The 21,528-nt window shown below is 36.6% G+C and overlaps 1 long non-coding RNA gene across 1 annotated transcript in view; it reads left to right on the forward strand.

The window, feature by feature from the left end:
- The first annotated feature begins 675 nt into the window (after positions 1-675).
- LOC106027078 (uncharacterized) overlaps positions 676-21,528 on the forward strand; it is a 40,027-nt gene continuing 19,174 nt past the window's right edge. Inside the window, exons 1-8 of the long non-coding RNA XR_010045831.1 lie at positions 676-1,240; positions 1,432-1,562; positions 3,140-3,339; positions 5,413-5,590; positions 7,573-9,245; positions 11,403-11,481; positions 13,079-17,798; positions 20,205-20,275. This is a non-coding gene — a long non-coding RNA (uncharacterized LOC106027078). The remainder of the gene's footprint in view (positions 1,241-1,431; positions 1,563-3,139; positions 3,340-5,412; positions 5,591-7,572; positions 9,246-11,402; positions 11,482-13,078; positions 17,799-20,204; positions 20,276-21,528) is intronic.

The raw sequence follows: 21,528 nt of genomic DNA on the forward strand, positions 1-21,528 counted from the left end.
TGAAGGTTCTCTTCCTTTCCTGCAACCCATTTGTTATTCTCCGTGAATCTTTCACTGATGTTAATGTTGAAATTTGAACATTTTCCATATTTATAATGCAAAATATATCCTTGCTTACAAGTATTGAAATTTTGTAGGCTTTTTTTGTAATTTTCACCTATCATCAAAGGTACATTTAGTTTGTTTCTTTTTGGTGTTAGAAATTGATCTCAGGACCTTACATGTGTCAGCCAGATGTTCGTACCACCAAGATATAGTCCTGGTACAAAGATGTAATTGGTAAATTGCTATAAATTAATTTTAATGTTCATTCAGTGAAGGAGTTTGATCAATGGCCTCACTTTGAACTGGCCTTATTGCATAGACCAGCCTGGACACTGTGCACAGGGAAATCCTGAAATTCCTTGTAATCCTCTTATATCAGCCTCTCAAGTGCTGGGGTAACAGACTTGTACTACAAAAATGGGCTGAATCTCTACCTTTTGTATTTAGTAACCAGTTACCTTGTTATACCTCAATTTTCATTGCATTTCAAATATTTCATATATATTCTTTTCCACATTAACTTTTTTACTCCCTAATAGAACTTCTAGTATTCAAGTAAAAAGATACAATTTGGTATCTGTGAACTATAGGTTTATAATTACAATTTATAAATTCCTTGTCCATAGAATGCTCAAATAAACCTTAATTTTCATTTATATTTTAGTAATTCATAACCCTCCTTTTATATTCTACTAAATATTTATGTATGAAACCAGTTTCAAGATTCTAAATGCTGTATGCAAGAAAATGAACACATTGCTATGAATAACCAGATGTTTGTGAGTGACGATTTGCAGGCTCCCTCTTTGAGCTCTGCTTTAAAGCAAGAGAAAAGTATAGTATAGGAGGCCCTGCAGGACAATCCATGCTACAGTTCTGTGATCATTTTGACAGGGTGTAATAGTCTAGCATGAATGTTACTGAGTGACTATATTTGGATGTACTTGAGGATTGATGGTGATGACATGCAGTTACTACATAATGACCTTCAGTTAGACTGTTTATGACAGGAGCTGTGAAAAAGCAGGTTGAGTGTGTCTGAACTTCAGGGCAATTGTCATTATTTAGGAGACAGTGACTTTTGAAGATGTAGCTCTGAACTTCACCCCAGAAAAGTGGGATTTGCTGAATGAATCCCAGAAGAATCTCTACAGAGATGTGATGTGGGAAATGTCTATGAATATTAATGCTACAGGTAAGGATGATATTTTTGTTTATTTATATAAGCAGAAATAATTATTTCTGAGTAATATAGTTTTATATAATTGATAATTATAACATTTGTTTGTAATCTCATGCCCAATTATACCATGAGTATAATTGGAATCAGTCATGTTTTAATGTAAATTTATAGTGAATTTTGTAAAATGTCTGTCTGTAATACAGGAAGAATATGGTGTAGCCAACAAATTAAAGAAGAGGACAAAAATGGCTCAAGAAATCTAAGCTGATCGACACACAAAAGAGAAAGGGAACATTCCTTAAGTTCAGTGTTTGAGCAAACTACTACAACAAAGGTACTGGAAGCAATGAGATCATGTTATACTTTATTTAACTTAAGAAAAATATCAAAAGAAAAACTTGATTTTATTTTGTATTATCTAGGAATAGATAGAGTGCATAGAAGAGTATTTGAATGTAGGAATCAGACATAGTGCTGATAGTATGTAATAAATGACACTGTATAATATATCAGTTTGAAAATTGCCTCCACATTCAATATCATGAAACTGTATGGGAGTAAAATTAAATATTGTATTCTGATATGTAGCAAATAAACAAATTTTGAATTTTGTTTGAAACTCATCTTCAAATTATCCATTTATGTATATATGTGAATACTGAGACTTTCATGATCTAAAAATTTTTTACATAAAATCAGGATGTAAAATGCAAATGAATGCTACTGTTATAACAGGTATTTTGAAAATATCCTGTAGAATGTTGAGCTGTTCATGTTAAAGATTTCTCATACATTGTTCATAGATACATAAAATAAAATAGAATAGTAATCAATATTTCAGGTGTCTGAAAAGTACAATAATGTTTCATATTACTCCACATATACATCCATCCATATATACATTTTTACTTTTAATCCATGATTTTAGACTGTAGTTCAGGTTGATTTTGAACTTACTGTGTAGCCTATACAAACCTGAAACTCAGAGTGATCCTCATGCTTTTATCTCCTGACTGTTGAGAGGATTGTACTGTGTCATTATGTGCAGTGATTCAGTATATTGTGAAATACATTAAAATCATCAAACATTAATGGTCAATCCAGTGTTTTGTTCAGTGCAGCATATGAGAAGGCATTTAGAGTATCTGAGAATTGACTCACAGTAACTGAGCTCTGTGAAGAGCCCAGATGCCCATCATTAGATGCCTGCATAAAGAAAATGCAGGGTCAGCTCAACATGGTGATGTATTCTTGCAGTCCCAGTATTCTGAGAGCCTGAATCATCAGGATGACAACTTGAAATTCAGCCCGAGCAAGTTCATGATCAATGAGAATCTCTATCACAAAAAACAAATATTCGATCAGCAAATGTAATTCCCTAGAAGACCTGTGTTTAACTCTCTACACTGAAAAAAAATATATTATACAAGGAAGATGATGTCATTTTTCAAGAAACAAAAGGAGTTGGACTTTAAGTGAAATAAGTCTGACAAAGAAATGAAAATATCACAGATTTTCTCTTAAAGCATATTTGATGAGAAAAAGGAAATAGAGATAACACAAGACCAGACATCTGTACATTCTATAGATGAGAAAGATGATCTGCTAAATAGACAAGGGGGAGAATGAAGACCCAAAGAGCTAAAAAGTGATCAATATCTGATAGTCATTTCTACCAATCTCCTAAAATAATATTATGTAGTGGAATCATACAATAAATGAAAATTTCAAAATGAAAACCATCCTCTTTAGAATGAATATTACTTTGTAAGAAGTCCTGCAGGGCAGTGAGTCAGTTAACCAGCAGAATTACTTAGCAGGCGTCAAAAGAAACTTGTCATCATAAATCTGAATTGTTAATGTAGAGCTTCTTTCATTGTGATTGATATCTTTCTTCGTATTTCTTTACAGATGTGATGAAGACAATTATTTGAGAATTGAAGAGCAGCAATATAAATGTAATGAAGATGTAGAGACCTGCAGTGATTTCCAGTCCTTTCAGAAGCATGAAATGAGAAAGACCGGAGAGAGACTCTGTCAATATGGGCAATGTGGGGAGGACAGCTCTGATCTTAGGGAATAAACTCACCCTGAGAAGAAAATTTTTTCAGGTAAGAAAAGTGTCAAAACCTACACAAAACCTAACAGTGTTCAAAACCATGGGAGAAATCACAGTTCAGGGAGCTCATATGTACAAAAATACTAAGAGAATAATTCTATGCCTTCATACTATATTGAAAAAATGTTACAAAATATATGCACCAAGTGTGGGAAAGCATTCAGTACAGCCTCTGCTTGTAAAGCACATGATAGATCTCATACTGGGGAGAAACCATTTGTATGTAAGCAATGTGGGAAATCTTTCAGTCAAAATGGTAATCTTATTGTACATGAAAGAATTCACACTGGGGAGAAACCCTATGTATGCAACAAATGTGGGAAAACATTTAGTAGAGCCTCTGATTTGTACATAATAGTATTCACTCTGAGAAGAAGCCATATGTATGTAAGCAGTGTGGAAAATCTTTTAGACACAGAAGATTCTTAAGTAGACATAAAAGATTTCACAGTGTGGAGAAAACCATGATATGCAAACAATGTGGGAAATCTTTCAGTCAAAATTGTAACTTTCTTGTACATGGAAGAATTCACACTGGGTAGAAACCCCATGTATGTGAGGAGTGTGTGAAATATTTCAGTCAAAACGGTAACCTTATACATGAAAAAGCTCACACAGAGGAGAAACCCTATTTCTGCAACAAATGAGGCAAAGCATTCAGTACAACTTATTGTTTTAAAGCTCATGATAGAATTCACACTGTGGAGAAGCCATATGTATGTAAGCAGTGTGGCTTATCTTTCTGTCAAAATGGTACCCTTACTCATGAAAGAACTCAGACTGGGTAGAACCACAATGGATACAAACAATGTGGCAAAGAATTCAGTATGCCGAGGTGCTGAAAACAAACCTTTTTATTTACATAAGCATTTTTGGATGTCTTTCAGCCTTAGTAGTAGCTTTTGTATATATAAAAGAATTCACTCTGTACAAAAACAGTATCTATATGATGAATGAATAAATGGATTAACATAAAAGATCCTTCTGGGAAGAAATCCTATGAATGGAAGTAATATAGGAAAACCAGAGCTATTGTCACTACATAAAAGAACTTCCTCTGTGTGGTAATTCTATACATTTGAACAGTGGTGGAAAGCCTTCAGTGCACAAAAATTTCATCGAATAGAGGAAGTAGGCCCACAAGGTAAAACCCATATGTATTTAGGCAGTGTAGAAAAGATTGGCAACTGTGTTTCCTTTTGCAAACATAAGATTCCCCTCACACAGGGAGTAACTACATGTGATAAATATTTGGTAAAAGTTCAGCTGCCAGAGGAGCTAACCTTCTAAATGATATCATATTGTGTCCAAGGTCTATACATTCAATGTGGAAAGAATTCAGTATTCATGGTTATTGTCATATGTGTGAAAATAATAATAGTTAAGTGAAATCATACATATGTAAATCATACATACTATTTTGATAATATTTGAAAATTGCTCATGTAGAGGAGACCTGTTAAAATAATATAAAATTATTGCTGTCAGTATATATGCATAGATTTTTTTGAAAACACCCTCAAACATAGCATTGTCCTAAAATGTTCTTATTTCTTGTTTTATAAATCACACTTAAATATCTTTAATAAATCACATTTCTTTAGTCTTAATGAAAAATCACAATTTTAATGAAAATTTAAATACGTTGAATCTTTTTTTACCATGTTTTTGATAAATCAATGTCTTGTCTAGATGGATAACACTGACTTATCTCATGACCATTTTTCCCACCATGGTCTATAACTCCTGTATCAGTTTATCAAGAAGGATCTATATGTGTGTATTCAGAAGTGTGCTTATATTTATAGCCTGTATCTATGTATTCATGCTTATGGTAAGATATACCATCACAAAGGCAAAAGCAGAACCAGTCACTGACAGAAACAAGAATGAGTTTAAATTAGGGAAAAATATTTTGTACTCAAGAAATTTAGAAAAACATTCAGTACATAAACATGTTATAAAATACCGTCAGAACTCATACTAAGGAGAAACTCAATGTTGGTGAACATTGTGGAAAACCTTCCGGTCAGTATTGTTACCTTGTCCATAAAATTGTTCACAGTTAGGAGAAACCTTATGGAAGACATTTGTGAAAGGTTCTGCTGATCATCCAAATTTTCTAGACATAGAAGATCCCACACAAGGAGAAATCTTCTGTATGTGAGCAATGTGGGAAATCTACCAGCCAAAGCCATAGCTTGCAAACGCATCAAAGAATTCACAGTGGGAAAACTATATAGGTAAGCAATTTAGGAAAGCATTAAGTTCACACAGTCACTGACAAAAACAAGAAAGAACAGACAATGGGGAGAATGTGTGCATGTAAGCAATGCAGCAAATGTTCCCAGCTCCAGTGATTGTAATGACATGAAAAAATTCACACAGGGAAGCAACTCCATGCATTCCAAAAATGAAGAAAAGCATTCAATGCAAAATAATGTCAACAATTAAGGAAACAATACACACAGTTGAAAAAGCCCATTCATACAGTCAGTGCAAGAAGGATTTCTTGAAGATTTTTCATTTTATAAATACTAAATTTCCTACATATTGTGGAGTAACTGTGAAAAACATGTATTAAAAAATTCCACTGATAGCCAGGGATTTAGCTCAACAGCATAAACACCTGCCTGGCAAATGAGAGGACCTGAGTTCAATCCCCAGTACCAAAAAAACAAAAAAAACAAAAAATCTGTTGATAGATGCCAACCTCTAAAAGGAAGTCCTATTGTGGCCACAGCCTATGTATGTGAGGTGAGCAAGTCCTTAGTAAACGTGGGTATGGTAAAGTGTGTGAAAACCAGGACTATGCAGCAAAATTGCACTTATGTAAGTGACTATTTTGAAAATACTTTGTAAATTATTCATGTTGAAACCTGTAGAAATACCATAGAAAATTGATTTCAATACATATTCATAGATATTCCAGAGATCACACTTGAAAATGGAGATATCCCAAATCATATTCATTTTGTGTTTCAGTGTCACACATAAGAAGCTGATCTATTTGTCTGTAGTGTTACTTTTTTAAAACATCACACTTTTTAAAGATAATTCAAGGATTCTGAAATATTTCCCCACATTTTAGATTCATTGATACTGTCTTCATAGATGACACCTGTTTTCCACAAAAGCATTCTTTTCCACTTGGATCTGTCTTTATTTTTTCTAGAACGATCATTCAGAAGTGTCCTTCACCAGTTTTTATGACATGCATCTATGTAGTGTGCTTATGATAAGATAATTACAAGAGCAAATTTAAAATATGTATAATTGCATTAGCTCCTGTTTCTAGCACATAATGCAAGTGTTCATCTTTGGAAGGCATCTATGTGTATAATGGGTCTGAGTTCTTTATTATTGCCTTAACATCTTCTATTTATATTTTTCCTCTATTTCTTGCTTCTTTCCATTCCTGAAAGATGTATAATCCTACTGCCTATCACACATCATGTACCTTTTTTTTCCCCTTTGGTACCAAAAATTGAACTGACAACTGCAAGCTTGCAAGGCAGACACTTCTGCCACTTTGCTAAATCTCCAGCCCCTACATTGTGTACTTTTATACAAATGTAAATACCATTCCTCTTATATTAAGTCAGTCATTTGTAAACAGCAGAATCCTGAATATGCAAGTGAATTGGGATGTCATACAATTCCTAAGGTTCAAGGATAATTCCGGAATACGATTGCCAGAATAGAAATAATGAATGATGGAAATGATGTCACTTTGTGACACCAGAAAAACAGAGTCAGCAGTGCACAATGAATAAGGTGATTCTCACATTGTAACATTAGATTTTTTTTTGTCTGAAATGGTCTTGCTATGAAGTTCAGGTGGGCCTTGGGCTCACTTTAGTCCAGGCTGGTCTTGGGCTCACTTTGTAGTTCAGGCTGGCCTTGGGATCAATTTGTAGTCCAAGCTGAATTGAACTTGCAGCAATACTTCTGCCTTAGCCTTCTGAGCCCTGGGATTACAGGCATACACACCCATGCCCAGGTTTTAGCATTAAGTTTACCTAGCAAAAAAATTTCAGGCAAGGAATTTCATACACCACTTTTGCCCCTCTATGTCCAGTTTTTGGTGCATGGCACTGTTAACTCTCATAGTCTCCATTTAGGCACATGTTCCACAGTGGCATTTTGGCAGCATTTTATGATATTAAAATATAATTCAGAAATAAATGTTGACCAAGTCATAATCATGTTCCATTCTCTGTAGCATTCATGAATTTAATGTCACTTGGATTCATCATGGATCTCAGTTTCCTTCATCAGAGGGCTATCATATGATGTGACAACCTGACAAGAAGGTTAAGTGCAAGGAATGATGAGAAATGAAGAGAGACAAGAAGTTCACAAGACCCTGATTTTACCATGGTTATTATTCAAATGTCTGTAATTAGTAGCACTGTTAGTAAACACATTCATAAACAGTTAAGTGTATTCCAAAATCATAAATATATATTAAATGTAATGTGTATAAGTTTCACTGTGTGTAAAATATTACTCTCTAATATAGGAAAAATACATTGAGGCAGTTATTTCTACACACTTGATTCCGAGGTAGAATACTGCTGGTAAATTCTACAATGTAATTCCTAATTTTACTCCCTTATCTTACTGTTTTATCATTTTTTAAAATAAAATGGTTCAGACATAGGCAAGGTTGTGATTTCATGTGATTTAAGCAGTCCAGGAACCTGAGGCAAGATGATTTCAACTTTTCAATTTAAGCCCAGGCTTGGCAACTTGGAAACACAGAGAAAACCTGTCTGCAAATACAAAATGGCACTGTGGAGATAGCTCAGTATAAATATGCTGAATTCCAATCTCAGTCCTGAAAACTTCAATCAGACCTTGTTTCCTGATAATGCAGTAAAACCATTGGCCTCATCTCAAACTCTGAGAAGACCTGGCCTGTTCTCACTCATCCCTCCTCGGAGTTTAGGAATCATGTCCAGAGTACATAGCCTCAAATCACAGCAGTACATTTCCACTCTACTAATGGACATAGGAGTAAATTTGCAAAATTACAGGTAATCAATCTTTGTTCTCTAAAGACAAGAGCAACCTCATTTTAAGTGCAGTAATGCCCTTGAGAATTTCAGCAGCCCATATGTAAAACAAAAATGGCATGTATCAACTTGTTCATCAGTTCAGATTTTAGATCACTTTCCTTTTCCCTTCAGTCTCAAATATTTGGTTTTTCATTACCAGCTATTGGGTGATGCAGGAAGGCTTTTGCTTTGTAATCTGGAAAGAGGCATAGGGAGATCAGGACATTTAATTATATGGGGTCCTCTTTTATATTTTTGCTGCCATATTTTGGACTGAGGGTCCCCTGCTGATGAAGGCCCCTAGAATTTGGGGCCTGGTTGCTGGGTGACTTCTGCAGACAGCAGGAATCTATGCACAAGGAAACATCCTAAAGGCTAGGAAGTTAAGTTTGGTGCCAGGGGCTCTGAGCTGGATAAAAATGGACTAGATGTTATCTGTTGAAGTTGGAGTCTTCCCATGAAACTTGTGAAGTCTGTGACATGACTTCTGTACTGCCTTCAACCTGATCCCTTCAGGCCTGTGGCATGAGGCTTGACTGGCAATGGAGACCCCTGTGCCCTGTCCTGTTCCTGATTCAAATTCAGCAACATGCAAAGTGGAACACATTCCACAAAGTCTCCTTTAGCTCTGTGTCTTGACACTATATGGTGACTTCATTTGTGCATGTGGAGTCTATAGGTTCATCTGCAGTTTCTACATAGAAACATATTTTTTCCTTCATCCCCAGTCAGTTTTTTGTCTCAAAAGTCAGTCCTGATTGCCCTGCATTAACTGAATGTTTTGGCAGCAAAGAGTCCAGTTCACGGAGTGAAGAGTGAACCAAGCATTTATAAGGTAAGAATTAAATTTCCATTTTCCAGATCATATCCACATGGACATACACAATACATGATACATGTGACTGGTTTGAAGGCTGTTTCCATCTTTTACATAATTTGTGGCATGGAGTGCTCTTAAACCTTGTTTCACAAACATGTATCCTGACTGAGGTAGAACATGTTTCATGGAAATAATACAGAAACTTGGGGATACACTGAATGTGTACTTTACCACCATCTCAATCATAGGAAAGAAATTAGCATGAAAGAAAAACCTAATATTGTGGGACACAGGGGATGATGGAGCACAGCGATATCAACGCCTGGACCAAGGAAGGACTCCCTGAGATCAGATTGTCATAGGTTGAAAATAAAGACTGGGCTGTGACCTACTGAGTATGACAGAAGTTCAAAGAACATTAGACCTGAAGATGCAATGGAAATGTATGGAGGAATCTGTTGGTATCAACCCTTCAAACATTGTATTTACAAAGGTGAATTCAAACAGTTGAATTTTGGCAAGAAACAATCTAACATTTCCAACTTTCATTTGACAAATGTCTATTCATTTTAGATACCCATTTATTCATCTTTAAATTTAGGAGATCTCATTTCTATTTCATTTCTTTATGTGTCCTACATATTAGTACTTTTATGATAAAATACTGGCAAAAAGTAGTTCCCTCACTATGTGTTGTCTCTTCATCCTAGGACCGGCTTCTCTTCCAGTGTAAAACCTTTGTAGTAAAATGTCACAGCTGTTGATTCTTTGTTATGTTTTCTGTGCAACTGAAGTTTTGTTCATAAAGTTGGCCTCAACCAATGTCATCAAGACTTCTTATCCTATCTTCCCCCACATTTTTTATTTTACTATTTATACCTTTGATCAACTTCACTTATAGTTCAGTGCATGGTGAAATCATGGGTCTAGTTTACCCTTTGGTATGTGGAAGCCAGATTTTCCAACTCCATTTATGTAGGTTTACTTCTTCTAGTTAATGTGTTTGGTTCCATTTTCAAAGATTGAATTGGCTGAGTATGCTTGTAGGTATTTCTGAATATTTCAATTTGTTCCACTGGTTCTCAGGTCATTCTCATCTTCTTCTCCAGTAGCAAGTTGTATTTTTAAATCACAGTAGCTTTGCAGCCCAATTTCAAGGCAGAGATTGTGATGTTCCTTGTCCTGCATTTGTTCCAAGAAATGTTTCTGGTATTCTAGGTCTCTTCTGCTTCCAAATAAATTTTTAAAATAGTTTTCTCTAAATCTGTGACATATGCTACTGTAATTTTGCTATGGATTGCATTAAATCTGTATAATAACTCTGAAAGTATGGACATTTTTACAGAATTCATTCTTCCACAAGAATAAGGTATATCAACACATTTTCTGCTATCCACTTCAATCAATCTTTTAGAAAGCAATACTTTTCAAGAAGAGGTCTTTTACTTTGTTAGATTTATTCCCATGTATGTTCTTTTCTTGTGTGGAGCTATTACCATAAATTTTTCCAGTGCCTCCTGTAAAAAATCTAAAAATTAAGAAGTGTTTTTATTATTTATTTAATGTAACATTATTATTGAATAACATAACTTAAAATAGTTGAAGCACTTGATTTTTGTGATTTTAGATGTTAAAGCAGGTATACATGATAACATCTCTTATTTTGATGTCCCGTTCTGCTACTAGGCAAACAAGTGTCTTGGACAGGTACTGTTTTGGCTCAAGTTGGAACTGTGTATTTCCCTGGCTGTCCATGTTCTGGTCTTCTCAACTAAACAATCCAATATTCATCCCAGATATAATAGCAACCTGTATTTCCATCTGTTTCTCATTGCAAGTCAATGTTTGATTTAAGAGTTTTATTAAATCTTTCCACTCTATCTCATCGGACTGAGCAAGTCATCTATATACTTTAATGCACTTAGTTTCATCTGAAAACTTTCTTGGATTAAGTTTAATCTTCTTTAGATTAGTGAGAAAAAGAGACTCCTGAACTTAGATAGTTTCTTATGACATAATTATAGTTGGAGTGCAAACAAAAATCACTTCTTTTCTGAAGAAAGTTGGAACATAAGTGTATTGAGACCTTTTGTCAACTTTTCTTCATTATGGTCCTTGAAATGGTAGAGAACCATGATTAATAATTCTCTGTGCATTCCATTTTGGTTCTAGAATACATGTTTTTCCTGGGAAGGTTCCAGAAATATCAAATGGCACTATTTTTGTTACTTCATGGCGTTGTGCTTTCCAGGTAAGCTCTTGTGCTATCAGGCTAAAACACTGGCCCTCAAAAGTCACTTTTTCAACATTAAAAAGTAAAACACTTTGCAGTGCTTAAGCATATATTCAAAAACATCAAGGTATTTTGATCTTGTATTCATGTTTAAAAAGGAAAAATATCAGGCATTTGTGTTAAATTCTATTTATTTTTATATCCTCAAATCATGCCTTAAGGGAATTCCACTGCAAGGAAGGTGAACACCATCCAAAATGAGCTAAGAAGATAAAATTTGACGAACCTATCTCTGCTCAAAATGATGTGTAATTATTTTCTTCTCCAGAAATTTGTCTACTTACTCCCATAAATGTTTTCATGAGGACAAGTTAAAATTGATCTCGAAAAAAGAAAAAAAAAACAACCTGTTTACAAAAGAAAGCAGTATTTACCATAAAACTATCTCTTTCTAGGGTGATCAATTTTTTGAGTTCTCCAGGCACTATGTTCTTGATAGTCTTTGACTGCCAAAGAAATAGCTGGGAAAAATTGTTGCACTAAATATGTGAAATAAATCAGAAAATCTTAAATATTTCATAGTTTGTTTTATGTAAGAAAGTAAGAATATAAATATGTTAAATGGCAAAAACAAGAGGTAAAAACAAAGATATTTTGAAAAACTAAAGGGAACTAAGAAAAGGAGAGATGTTAGAGGAAATGTAGTGAAACAAGAATTAAAGGGATTTAGGCACATGTGTAAGGACCTACAACAAATGCATCCATTATATAATGTAAACACTATTGATAAAAAAGAATAACAACCAAAAATTTTTAAAAAGGAGGTAGAAAAATTTGAGACAGAGGAAGGTAATCACAAGTAACTTTGACAAACTCATTAAGAGGAGCCACATGAATGCTAATGCTATTGTCTTTCAAAAAAGACCAGAACACAGCACAGGCACACCCATTCCCACCACGGGGAGAGAGGTCTGCCAACTGCAACAGGAATGTCCAGGAGCTGGAGCAGGAATCAATCTGCTCGCTGACCAGGAGAGCAAAGACCTAGACAGTGGGAATGACATTCATACAGCATCAGATTCTTTGTGGAGAACACAACTGCTCATGACACTCAACATTTGACAGGTTCATAAAGCAAGCATCATTAATATAAAAAGTATGATCTGAGTATATGGACAAAAATGAAAGCAAATGAAGTTAAAAAGACAACAGAGCACTCTTACATGAGCTATCAGACTCTCTTTAACGCATCTATGTTACCAGATTTACTCAGGACACTCACAACTGCTGTGGACAATGCCTGGTCTGAGGGTCTAATCACAACTCTGTTTATATAGCAAGAAGAAAGGCAAATAGGGCCTCCCTGTGCTCATGAAAATCAGCCCAGCCCTCACCCTGCAGATCTGCTGAGGAACCCAGCCCTGGATACCCAGAGGTTCCCACTCAGAGATGAGGGCTGAGCACAGACAATCTCTATGGATTTGGGTCTGACTTGTGTTTTCTTGTTTGCACTTATGAAAGGTAAATTATGGACAACAAGCAATAAGGGAAGGGTAAGTGGACATGATTGTGGTCATGTGTGAGTTTCCTGTCTAAGATGTCCTTGTGTTTTCAGATGTCTAGGCTGAGAAGCAGCTATTGGAGTCCGCGGAGGCTTGGTGCAGCCTGCGTGTTTCCAGGAACTCTCCTGAGCAGCTTCTAGATTCCTGTTCATGAGCTATGGCTTGCACTGTTTCCTCCAGACTCCAGGAAAGGGGCTAGAGTGAATCGCATACATCAATCATGATAGTAGTACGCAGACTCCATGAAGGGCCGATTCACCATCTCCCAAGAGAATGGCAAGAACACGCTGTACCTGCAAATGAGAAGCCTAAGACATGGGAACATGACTCTATCATCCTGCAGTGGCACACAGTGAGGAGACATCATTGAGAGCTCCTACAAAACTCTCCCGACTTGGAACCAGTAGGGGGTGCACATTCTGTGGGGGAAAAATGGCTCCAGGAGCAGGTGCAGGAAAGGAAGTGGCATGTGAGGGCTTTCATTTGGCCTCTAGGATTTTTTTTTCTATTTTAACATCCTGTGACCTGAGGAAACCCTGAAATACATAGCCTTCATTTGATAGTTTACCTATCCTAGGTGAAGTAAACATTCTTCATCAAAATTAATTGCATAAGTACATATATATGTACTTACTTTATTCATCTTTTTTTAGGAATTTCACTAAATGGTTATCCATTGCCATCTCAAAAAAACTTAAAAATCTTCTGCAATGAACTTTTTTTAAAATGTCAAATTAACAGGGCCTGGCAGCTCATTACTGTAATCCTATAAGTTGGGAGGGTGAGGCTGGAGGATGAATTATAAATGTGAGACCATCCTAGGTTACAAAGTGAGCCCAAAGCCACCCTGAACTGCATAGTGGAACCATGTTTCCAAAAGACAAAAAAAGTCGATTGAACATCATGCAAAAAAAAAAAATTGCTAGTTTTATTCTTGTGATGAAATGTTCTCAAATGCTAAAATAAAAGCTTCAGAGGAGAAAATTAAATCTATGATGTCCATGTTTATAAATCTCAAAAATAAATGGCCCAATCCTCATCTTGGATGGTAAAATGTAATGTAATGCAATGTAGTGTAAGAATACCTGATTCCTAAGCTCAGCCCCAGCCCCATTAGGAGTCCTTTGCTCAGAGAGGAGAGAGAGGAGGGCAGCTCGATGAACTCAAGACAAAGCCAATGAGACAGTGAACACTTTCTGTCCAACAGAACTAGCAGGACTTCAGCCTGCAATTTCTTTTTGGACTTTACAAGTTAGGAATTCATAAATTAAAGCATGCTAAACTGTAAACAATCTCTCCCCTCTCTGTATCCCCACCTCTCTTTTTCTCTCACTCTCTCTACCCCTCTCATTTAAATCAGTTAAATAATGGAGAATATGTAAGAACAAATACTGCAATTTCATATATTCAGAATTTCCTTTCTAAACTGATTTCCATAAATCTGACCTTACACATTTAGTTTATTTTATAACAGTCTCCTTTCTGAGGTGATTCTGCATGTATCAGTGGCATATACTATAATTTAAAAAGTAAAATCTAGATATTGGAACTCAGGACCCTGGGAAACCAAGCAAGCATCTGAAGGTTGTGTTTATTACAGGCTTTAATCCAATACACTGCTTTTAAGTCCAAAGACCAGTCCCACTGGTCCCAGCCTGTTCTGTAGCAGCTGCCCTCTGTAACCCTTAGGACTCTGCTGTGCATCACTGTGTGAGAGACACAGGGAGTGAGATCCATGTGCACTGAGATAGAATTACCATGTAGAGACAAAAATTGAGCTTTAGGGCACTGAGGGACTGAGCGGCATTTTGACACAGGTCAGAAGTTGTGCAGAGAAAGATTGGGGGGGATTGCTGGTGGGATTGATGAATCCTTGTGTGTTCACAGAAACACACAGAAATATGCACAGACACACACACACAGAGACAGGAACACAGACACACACACACACACACACACACACACAATGACCTTGGACACTTCCTCCTTTGAGGTAGCTGCTTCTTGTCTTATTGTACATCTTGACCAGTATGAGGTGGGCTCCAATGCACTGTCTCATTTTCCCACCATGGTCTGATTTTCAGAAGGAATGGGCTAAAATACACCCCCAGTAAAAGTTCCATTTCCAGTGTCTGAATTTTTCATATACTTTATCACTATGATAGAAAGTTCAGGAACACAAACACAGAATGGCAAAATTTCAGTTACCATCTCTTCTTGAAGTACAAAAACTCTCAGGAATCCAAAATGCATTAATAACAGAACTTATTTAATATTAAACAATAAAGTGCCTGTGCACTGTGGAGGTGGTCACAAAGACAGTGTGCCAATGATTCTGCAGGAATTTCATATGGAACCTGCAATTGCCAAGTTATCAATCTTTTCAAAGAAGTGAATCACTGGCTCAGATAAGTCAGAAGCTTGATGCTTAGAAATAGAAAATTATGCACTTGACATCAGATATACCCATCACATTAAATCTTGTTAGACACATGATTGGTAATTATAAGCTCTATCAGCACATCTATAAGATAATCTCTATGCAAGAGGCACTTTTATTAGGTAGCGAGCAATACTATTACAAAACAGCCAACCTGTAATCAATAGAGAGAAATTTATTGAACCTGTTAATTTGGTAGAAACTGAGCTCAGGGACTCACAAGGAACAGGAATATAGCTGTGGACAAAATCAGGAACTTCAAGGGATGTTTTTCTTATTTTACTAGAAATTAAAAAAGAAAAGAAAAAAAAAGTTTTGACTTCTCAATAAGGGGAATCTGTAAAAAGAAGAAAAATGATTTTCTACCTGACCTAGTCACAGGTTGGGGTGTTCTGCTGTCACTGCACCACAGGAAATGAATGTAACAGTCATAAAAATAAGGGCTTAGAGATAGTAAGACTGAATAGAAAATGAAAACCCTTCACTTGGAAGAAAGAAAATAAATGAGGGTCAGACAGCTACCTGTGAGAAGGTAGTGGCCAGATAACTGATTGCCTTTGTTCCTGGCTGCATTGATTAAAGAGACAAAAATGTCATTTCCCTGGAACATGTGTCAGGCCCTGAGGTCCCAGCTGAGGAGCCATTGCCTGCCTGCAAATTCCACATCAGCTTCATTAGATTTTCTTTCATGCTGTCAGTGATTTATATCTAAAACTTATGGGTTGGTTAAAAGCAACCTTTGATATGAAGTGAAGTCAACAATAAGCAACAGGATAATGCACTAATACAATGACCTTAGAGTGGAGTGTATTCACATATGCCAAAAATGTTTTCACTCGCAGTCTAAAGTGTTTTTTTTATCCCACATTTGATTGACAGGAAATGATCTAGTGGATCAAGTGCAAGACTCTGTTTCAGCAATCACTGAGAAACTCATGGTTGACTAGGTTTATCTTTAAAATGTAGGTATGATTTATCACACTGGGTACAGTACAAAGTTTTTCTGAAACAGTTGGACTATCGATTTTCCTTCATCTTTACTTTTTCTCAGAAGCTTGTTACTGTATATGTCTAGTTTCTTCATTAAAGCTGTAATGGAATTCTATTTGCGACACATATTAATTTAGTCAATGCAAATTAGCAGTGAGAGACCTTGTAAAAATCAGGGCAACAAAGGTTATGGTCTCATTTCTTTTTCTGTCTTTTTGGAGACAGGGTCTCGTGCCATGCAGTTCAGGCTGGCCTTGAGCTCACTTTGTAGCTCAGGCTGGTCTCGAACTCACAACAACTCTCTTGCCTCAGCCTCCCAAGTACTGGGATTACAGGCATGAGCCACCATGCCTGACTTATGGTCTCATTCTGGACAGCAGTCCCTGCCCATTCCAATCTGTCCTGATCTGACCTGGCCAAATTATCTTTTCTGTCTTCAACGGACTGGTTCTTCCAGAGGACATTCACCTGGGAACTTTTAGGACTCAAATTCAGGAAATTGCACTGAGACCTTAAGGTAACCCAGGGCAGCTCTGAAAAGCCAGGAGTAAAATCCTTAAATGGAAGTATGAATCCTGCTTTGCAGATGACATCACAGTAGAGAGATGGGCCCAGGAGCCAATCATTAATAATGTTGGGGGTGAGTTAATACCCAATCAGGTGGGCCAAGGTAGGAGGGCTCTTCCCTGTCCTGGCGCGGAAAGGCTTACTGTGAGTTTGATGCTGAGAGCCCAGAACTGGCTGCATATCGAGTTTCAGTGAATTTTTACTGAGCTCTGCAAAGGATCCTCGGACACCCTCAAGCATCACAATGGTAACGATGGTACTGGCGCTGGGAATGGGACACAATTGTGTGAGTTTTGGAAGGGAATAGGCAGAACCACTGTAAGTCCAGGAGGTCTTTTTGAGCAGCCCTGCGTAAAGCTGTGTTTGAGGCATGTAATGGTTTGGGGCAAATCTGAGTTCTGTCCTCAGAGTGAGAAAAAATTATCATCTGAATTCCTTCTGTGAGACTGCTACTCACAATGATGTTACCACATAAACAGAACTAGCAATCTCACCACACTGAGTGTAGAGTTATTGATCCAAAATAAGAAATTAGAGATCCTTAAAATTCAGAATGCTTCCTACATGGATAGTCAGCTGGCCAGAAGCTACACGTGGTTCTGTGGATTTGAAATAGATTTTCACCTATGTATCTTCTATCTATCTATCTTTCCTTTTCTCATTTATTTTTATTTTTTATGTTTGGATACAGAGCATTTCTGTGTAGTCTGACCTGGCCTTGAACTCTTGGCCATGCTCCTCTATCAGCCTCCAGTGGGAGGAGATTATAGTCCTGAGTAAGTGCACCCAGAAAAAAGAACGTTGAGCCCGGTTTCTCTATCCCATTTCTTCAGACTGTGGGGTCTACAGGAAAGAGGGTTTAGAGATAAACTGGCTGTTTGTATTTACATTTCTGTTATCTCAGGAGTGTAGTAATTAGCAACTGCAAGTCACCATAGCAGAGGGAAATCTGCATTTTATTGTGGGGGAGAAAATTCATTGCTTATTCAAAGTCCAAGGTCATTGGCTATTCTCATTGTAATTCTTATCAAAGCCACTAATTTTGCAACTTTAAAAGAGGCCCTTACCTTTGCTAGTGTCTAATTTAAAAGCCAAGTAAATAAACAACTGTTTTTTTTTACAATTGAACTGCTGAAGCAAGCCATTTCATAGAGTTCAGAATGCTGTGGAGTATTTGGGGGATGGCGATGCACTAGACCCTGAGGGGAAAGTTCCTGCAGAGAACAACTTCCTGTAGGACATGCTGTTAATCCCACACTGAAAAAACAGTCAACTGGTGATAACAGGGATATAGAGATGTGATTAATGTGAGAATAGCAAGGGAAATGTGTCTCCTGTGAAAGAATGGCTATAGATTTAGGGCTGTGCTTACACTTTAACCTGAAATTTGAAACACTGAGCATGGCGTGGTGGCATATCCCCTTAACCCTGGCACTCAGGAATCAGATACAGAAGGGTTCTTGCAAGTTTATTAAAGGCAAACCTTGGCTATGAAGTGAGCTCAAGGACATGCTGTACTGCATTGTGAAACCCTGTCGCAAAAAGACAGTAAAGAATTTGCAACTCTAAGGTGAACTTTTTCCTGAAGTAGGGGTGTATTCAAATATTCAGGCTCTGCATGAGTATTAAAGAATAGGAATGAAAGTACTTTTTGAATGAGAAAAGCCAAGTGATTAAAAGGAAATGGAAGGGCATAGACATGTGGAGGGAGAGAGAAAGAAAGGGTCTGTCTGACAGATAGTGTTGGGGCAAAGTAAACAGCACTGAGCCATAGAGGTGCACAAAATAACCCCAAAACCAAGGCTACCCTGGATAACTGAGCAAGAGCTTTTTCAATAAGAGATGCACATTTAGGGTTTATGTCCACCCCAAATTACCTTAACTAAAGTGCCTTAACTTAGATAATGAGGAGAAAATGCTTGCAGTTTAAACTTATATTGAATTTGTAAGTTGACACAAAGTTTCTTTTAGTGATTCATGGCACAATGCAAAGTTTATATGCTCATGTCAGTAATCCAGAAATGAGTCTTTGGTCTCAGGAGAAGGACACCATGGATGAACAACTAGTGATTTAGAGTGTCCTGCATTCAGTGAGGTACATGTGATGTTTAGTGTCGTACTATAAATTTGTCTTTCTGTTAGATCGGAAAAAAAGTTCAAGGCATTTGTATTCAGCAGGCTGAAAAAAATCTAATACTTAGCATGAGGTTTACAATAGCAGGTTTCTATTTTTACATATTCAATGCATTTTGTTGTCATTTACTCATTGGTAGATCAAGTCATTTTAATTTTGAAACTCAAATAGCACTTTTGTGTCATTCCTTCATGTTATCCCATATAGAACATGGGCCTTACCCAGTTGTTTCCAGTTTTGAGAGCTGTATTCACCTATTTCTCCTGAGCAGCTCTATCAGGAGAGCAGTGCAATCCTGTTTGGAAATGTGAACAGTACTGTGGGCATTTTGTGTCTTTGTTTCCCTGGATTTTTTTTTTCTTATTTTTACTGATGTGGCCCAATCTGGTCAAACTGCTTGACATGTATCCTCCAGCCAAGAAGATAAAATGGAAATTTTAAATTGGTAGAAACCAAGGTGAGTGGTTAGCCATTAGGGTTAGGATGAGACATAACAAGTATTTCTGTAATATATCTTTTAATGTCATCTCTATAATAGAGTTTCAGGTTTATAATTTCAATTGAGTGGTGTCATGCAGCTTCAGAAGGATTTGAACTCTTGGCACTTTCACCTTTCTAAAGAGAGAAGATTCTAAGGCACCTAGGACTCATTAGAGTACTGACTACATGCACAGCTGTGTGAGCATACAGAAATAGTTCTAAAAGTTGAAAAGACCATGAAAATCACTAGATAGAGCACCTGGGGCTATACTCAAGTGGAATGGGGAAGGAGAAAATGCACTGGAAAAGAAAAAATTTCCCAATAGATATTTTGTGACTAATTTTCCATTTAAAAATAAGATTTGGGCATATTTGATTTTTCAAGATACAAATTATTCCTTTAGTTCCATGAATATGATCTAGTACTCTTAAATATGACAAGCTACAGAATACTGGAAAGATTTCATTCCATGTACAGATGATTTTGCCAATCTTTTCTTTCTGAGGAAGTAACTTGATTTCTATGGAATTTTTTTTTTGTAAAATATTTTTATTTTCTCCTAAAAAGTTTTGAGAGAATCAGAAGACAATTACTACCTATGAAGAATATCTGTGACTGGAATTCTTACCAAAACAAAGGTTAGTGTTTTGTGATGATTACCTGTGGTGTTTTTCATGATGAGTATGAATCTTCCAACTTGTTTTTAAAGCCCTGCACTTCTTAGTGGATAACTAACTTGATTATAGCACATCTCAAATGACTCACTTTGTATGTGCTTGGCAACAACCATGTAACCTGGGTTGGATAATAAGGGAGAAAGTAATCTCCTCACTTCCTGTACATGAGCACAGTTGTCTGCCATTGCCTTAGGTTATTTGCCTCAGGTTTGCTCATGCTATCAGATTAAAATCTTCAACCTTCCAGGGGAGATACTTGAGCACTGAGAGAGAGAGAGGCAAGGGCCATGTACTAAATGCAATCTCATAAGTCATGCTTCCTGGTCACATGAATCCACATGCAGATGTCTTTCCTGATAACCCAGGTGCCTTCACACTCACAAAATGTGACACTAGAAGTCTAAGCATCAGAGGTGTCAAGCTGTGTACATTACTTGCGAAAATATAATAAGCCACAAGTGATTAATTTTCAACCCTTGAGAAGGAAAGGGCTATTATTGAAAATTTACCACGCTAAATCCTTGTCTATTCACAGGGAAAGGGTTGAGGGTGGGGCCCCATGCTGCTCTCATTGTGCCCTCCTAACCCTAACACTAACCCTAACCCTAAACCTCCTGCTAGGATTAATTTTGATAAGTCTGGATTCCCCTGAGATGTAGGGTAAAGTTCGGTGACATAGTTGGATATTTTATAAAAGTCATAATGCTGGAGACATCTAACTGTGCTAGTTAAATGACAGTTTATATATGTGTTGTTAAACAGACAATTATGTCCTCAATATTGAGCTTCATTGTCATGAAGGTGAATTGCAAAATAAATGAGCACACTCTCACAATTCCAAAGTCATTTTAGGATGTGTAAAAACCTCATTAGGATTTATTAAAAAAGTTAACATAGGTAAATTTTAATATACATTTTAGCATTGGTTATGATTAAAATAACTGTTAGGACCTTGCCAGGCATGTGTAAACTACTGTCTTATATCTAGAGTCATGTGATAAATGAATAAATTGTTGAATACCTTAGTTCTATACCTTATAATGATAATAGTTGGATTTTATGATAGGAATTTAAATAGTGGAAGGTGAAATAATGCTGTAAAGGACAACTTGCAAAGTTACTGGCTATTAAGCACCCAAACTGATCTCTTAGACTTAGGAAATTCACTTGTACATGCAATTTTTTAAAAACTGGGGTTCAAACTCAAAATTCTA

The sequence above is a fragment of the Cavia porcellus genome, unplaced genomic scaffold, assembly GCF_034190915.1.
Source record: "Cavia porcellus strain 051 isolate PalLab524CR breed Dunkin Hartley unplaced genomic scaffold, mCavPor4.1 scaffold_42, whole genome shotgun sequence".
In the NCBI taxonomy this organism is placed as follows: domain Eukaryota; kingdom Metazoa; phylum Chordata; class Mammalia; order Rodentia; family Caviidae; genus Cavia; species Cavia porcellus.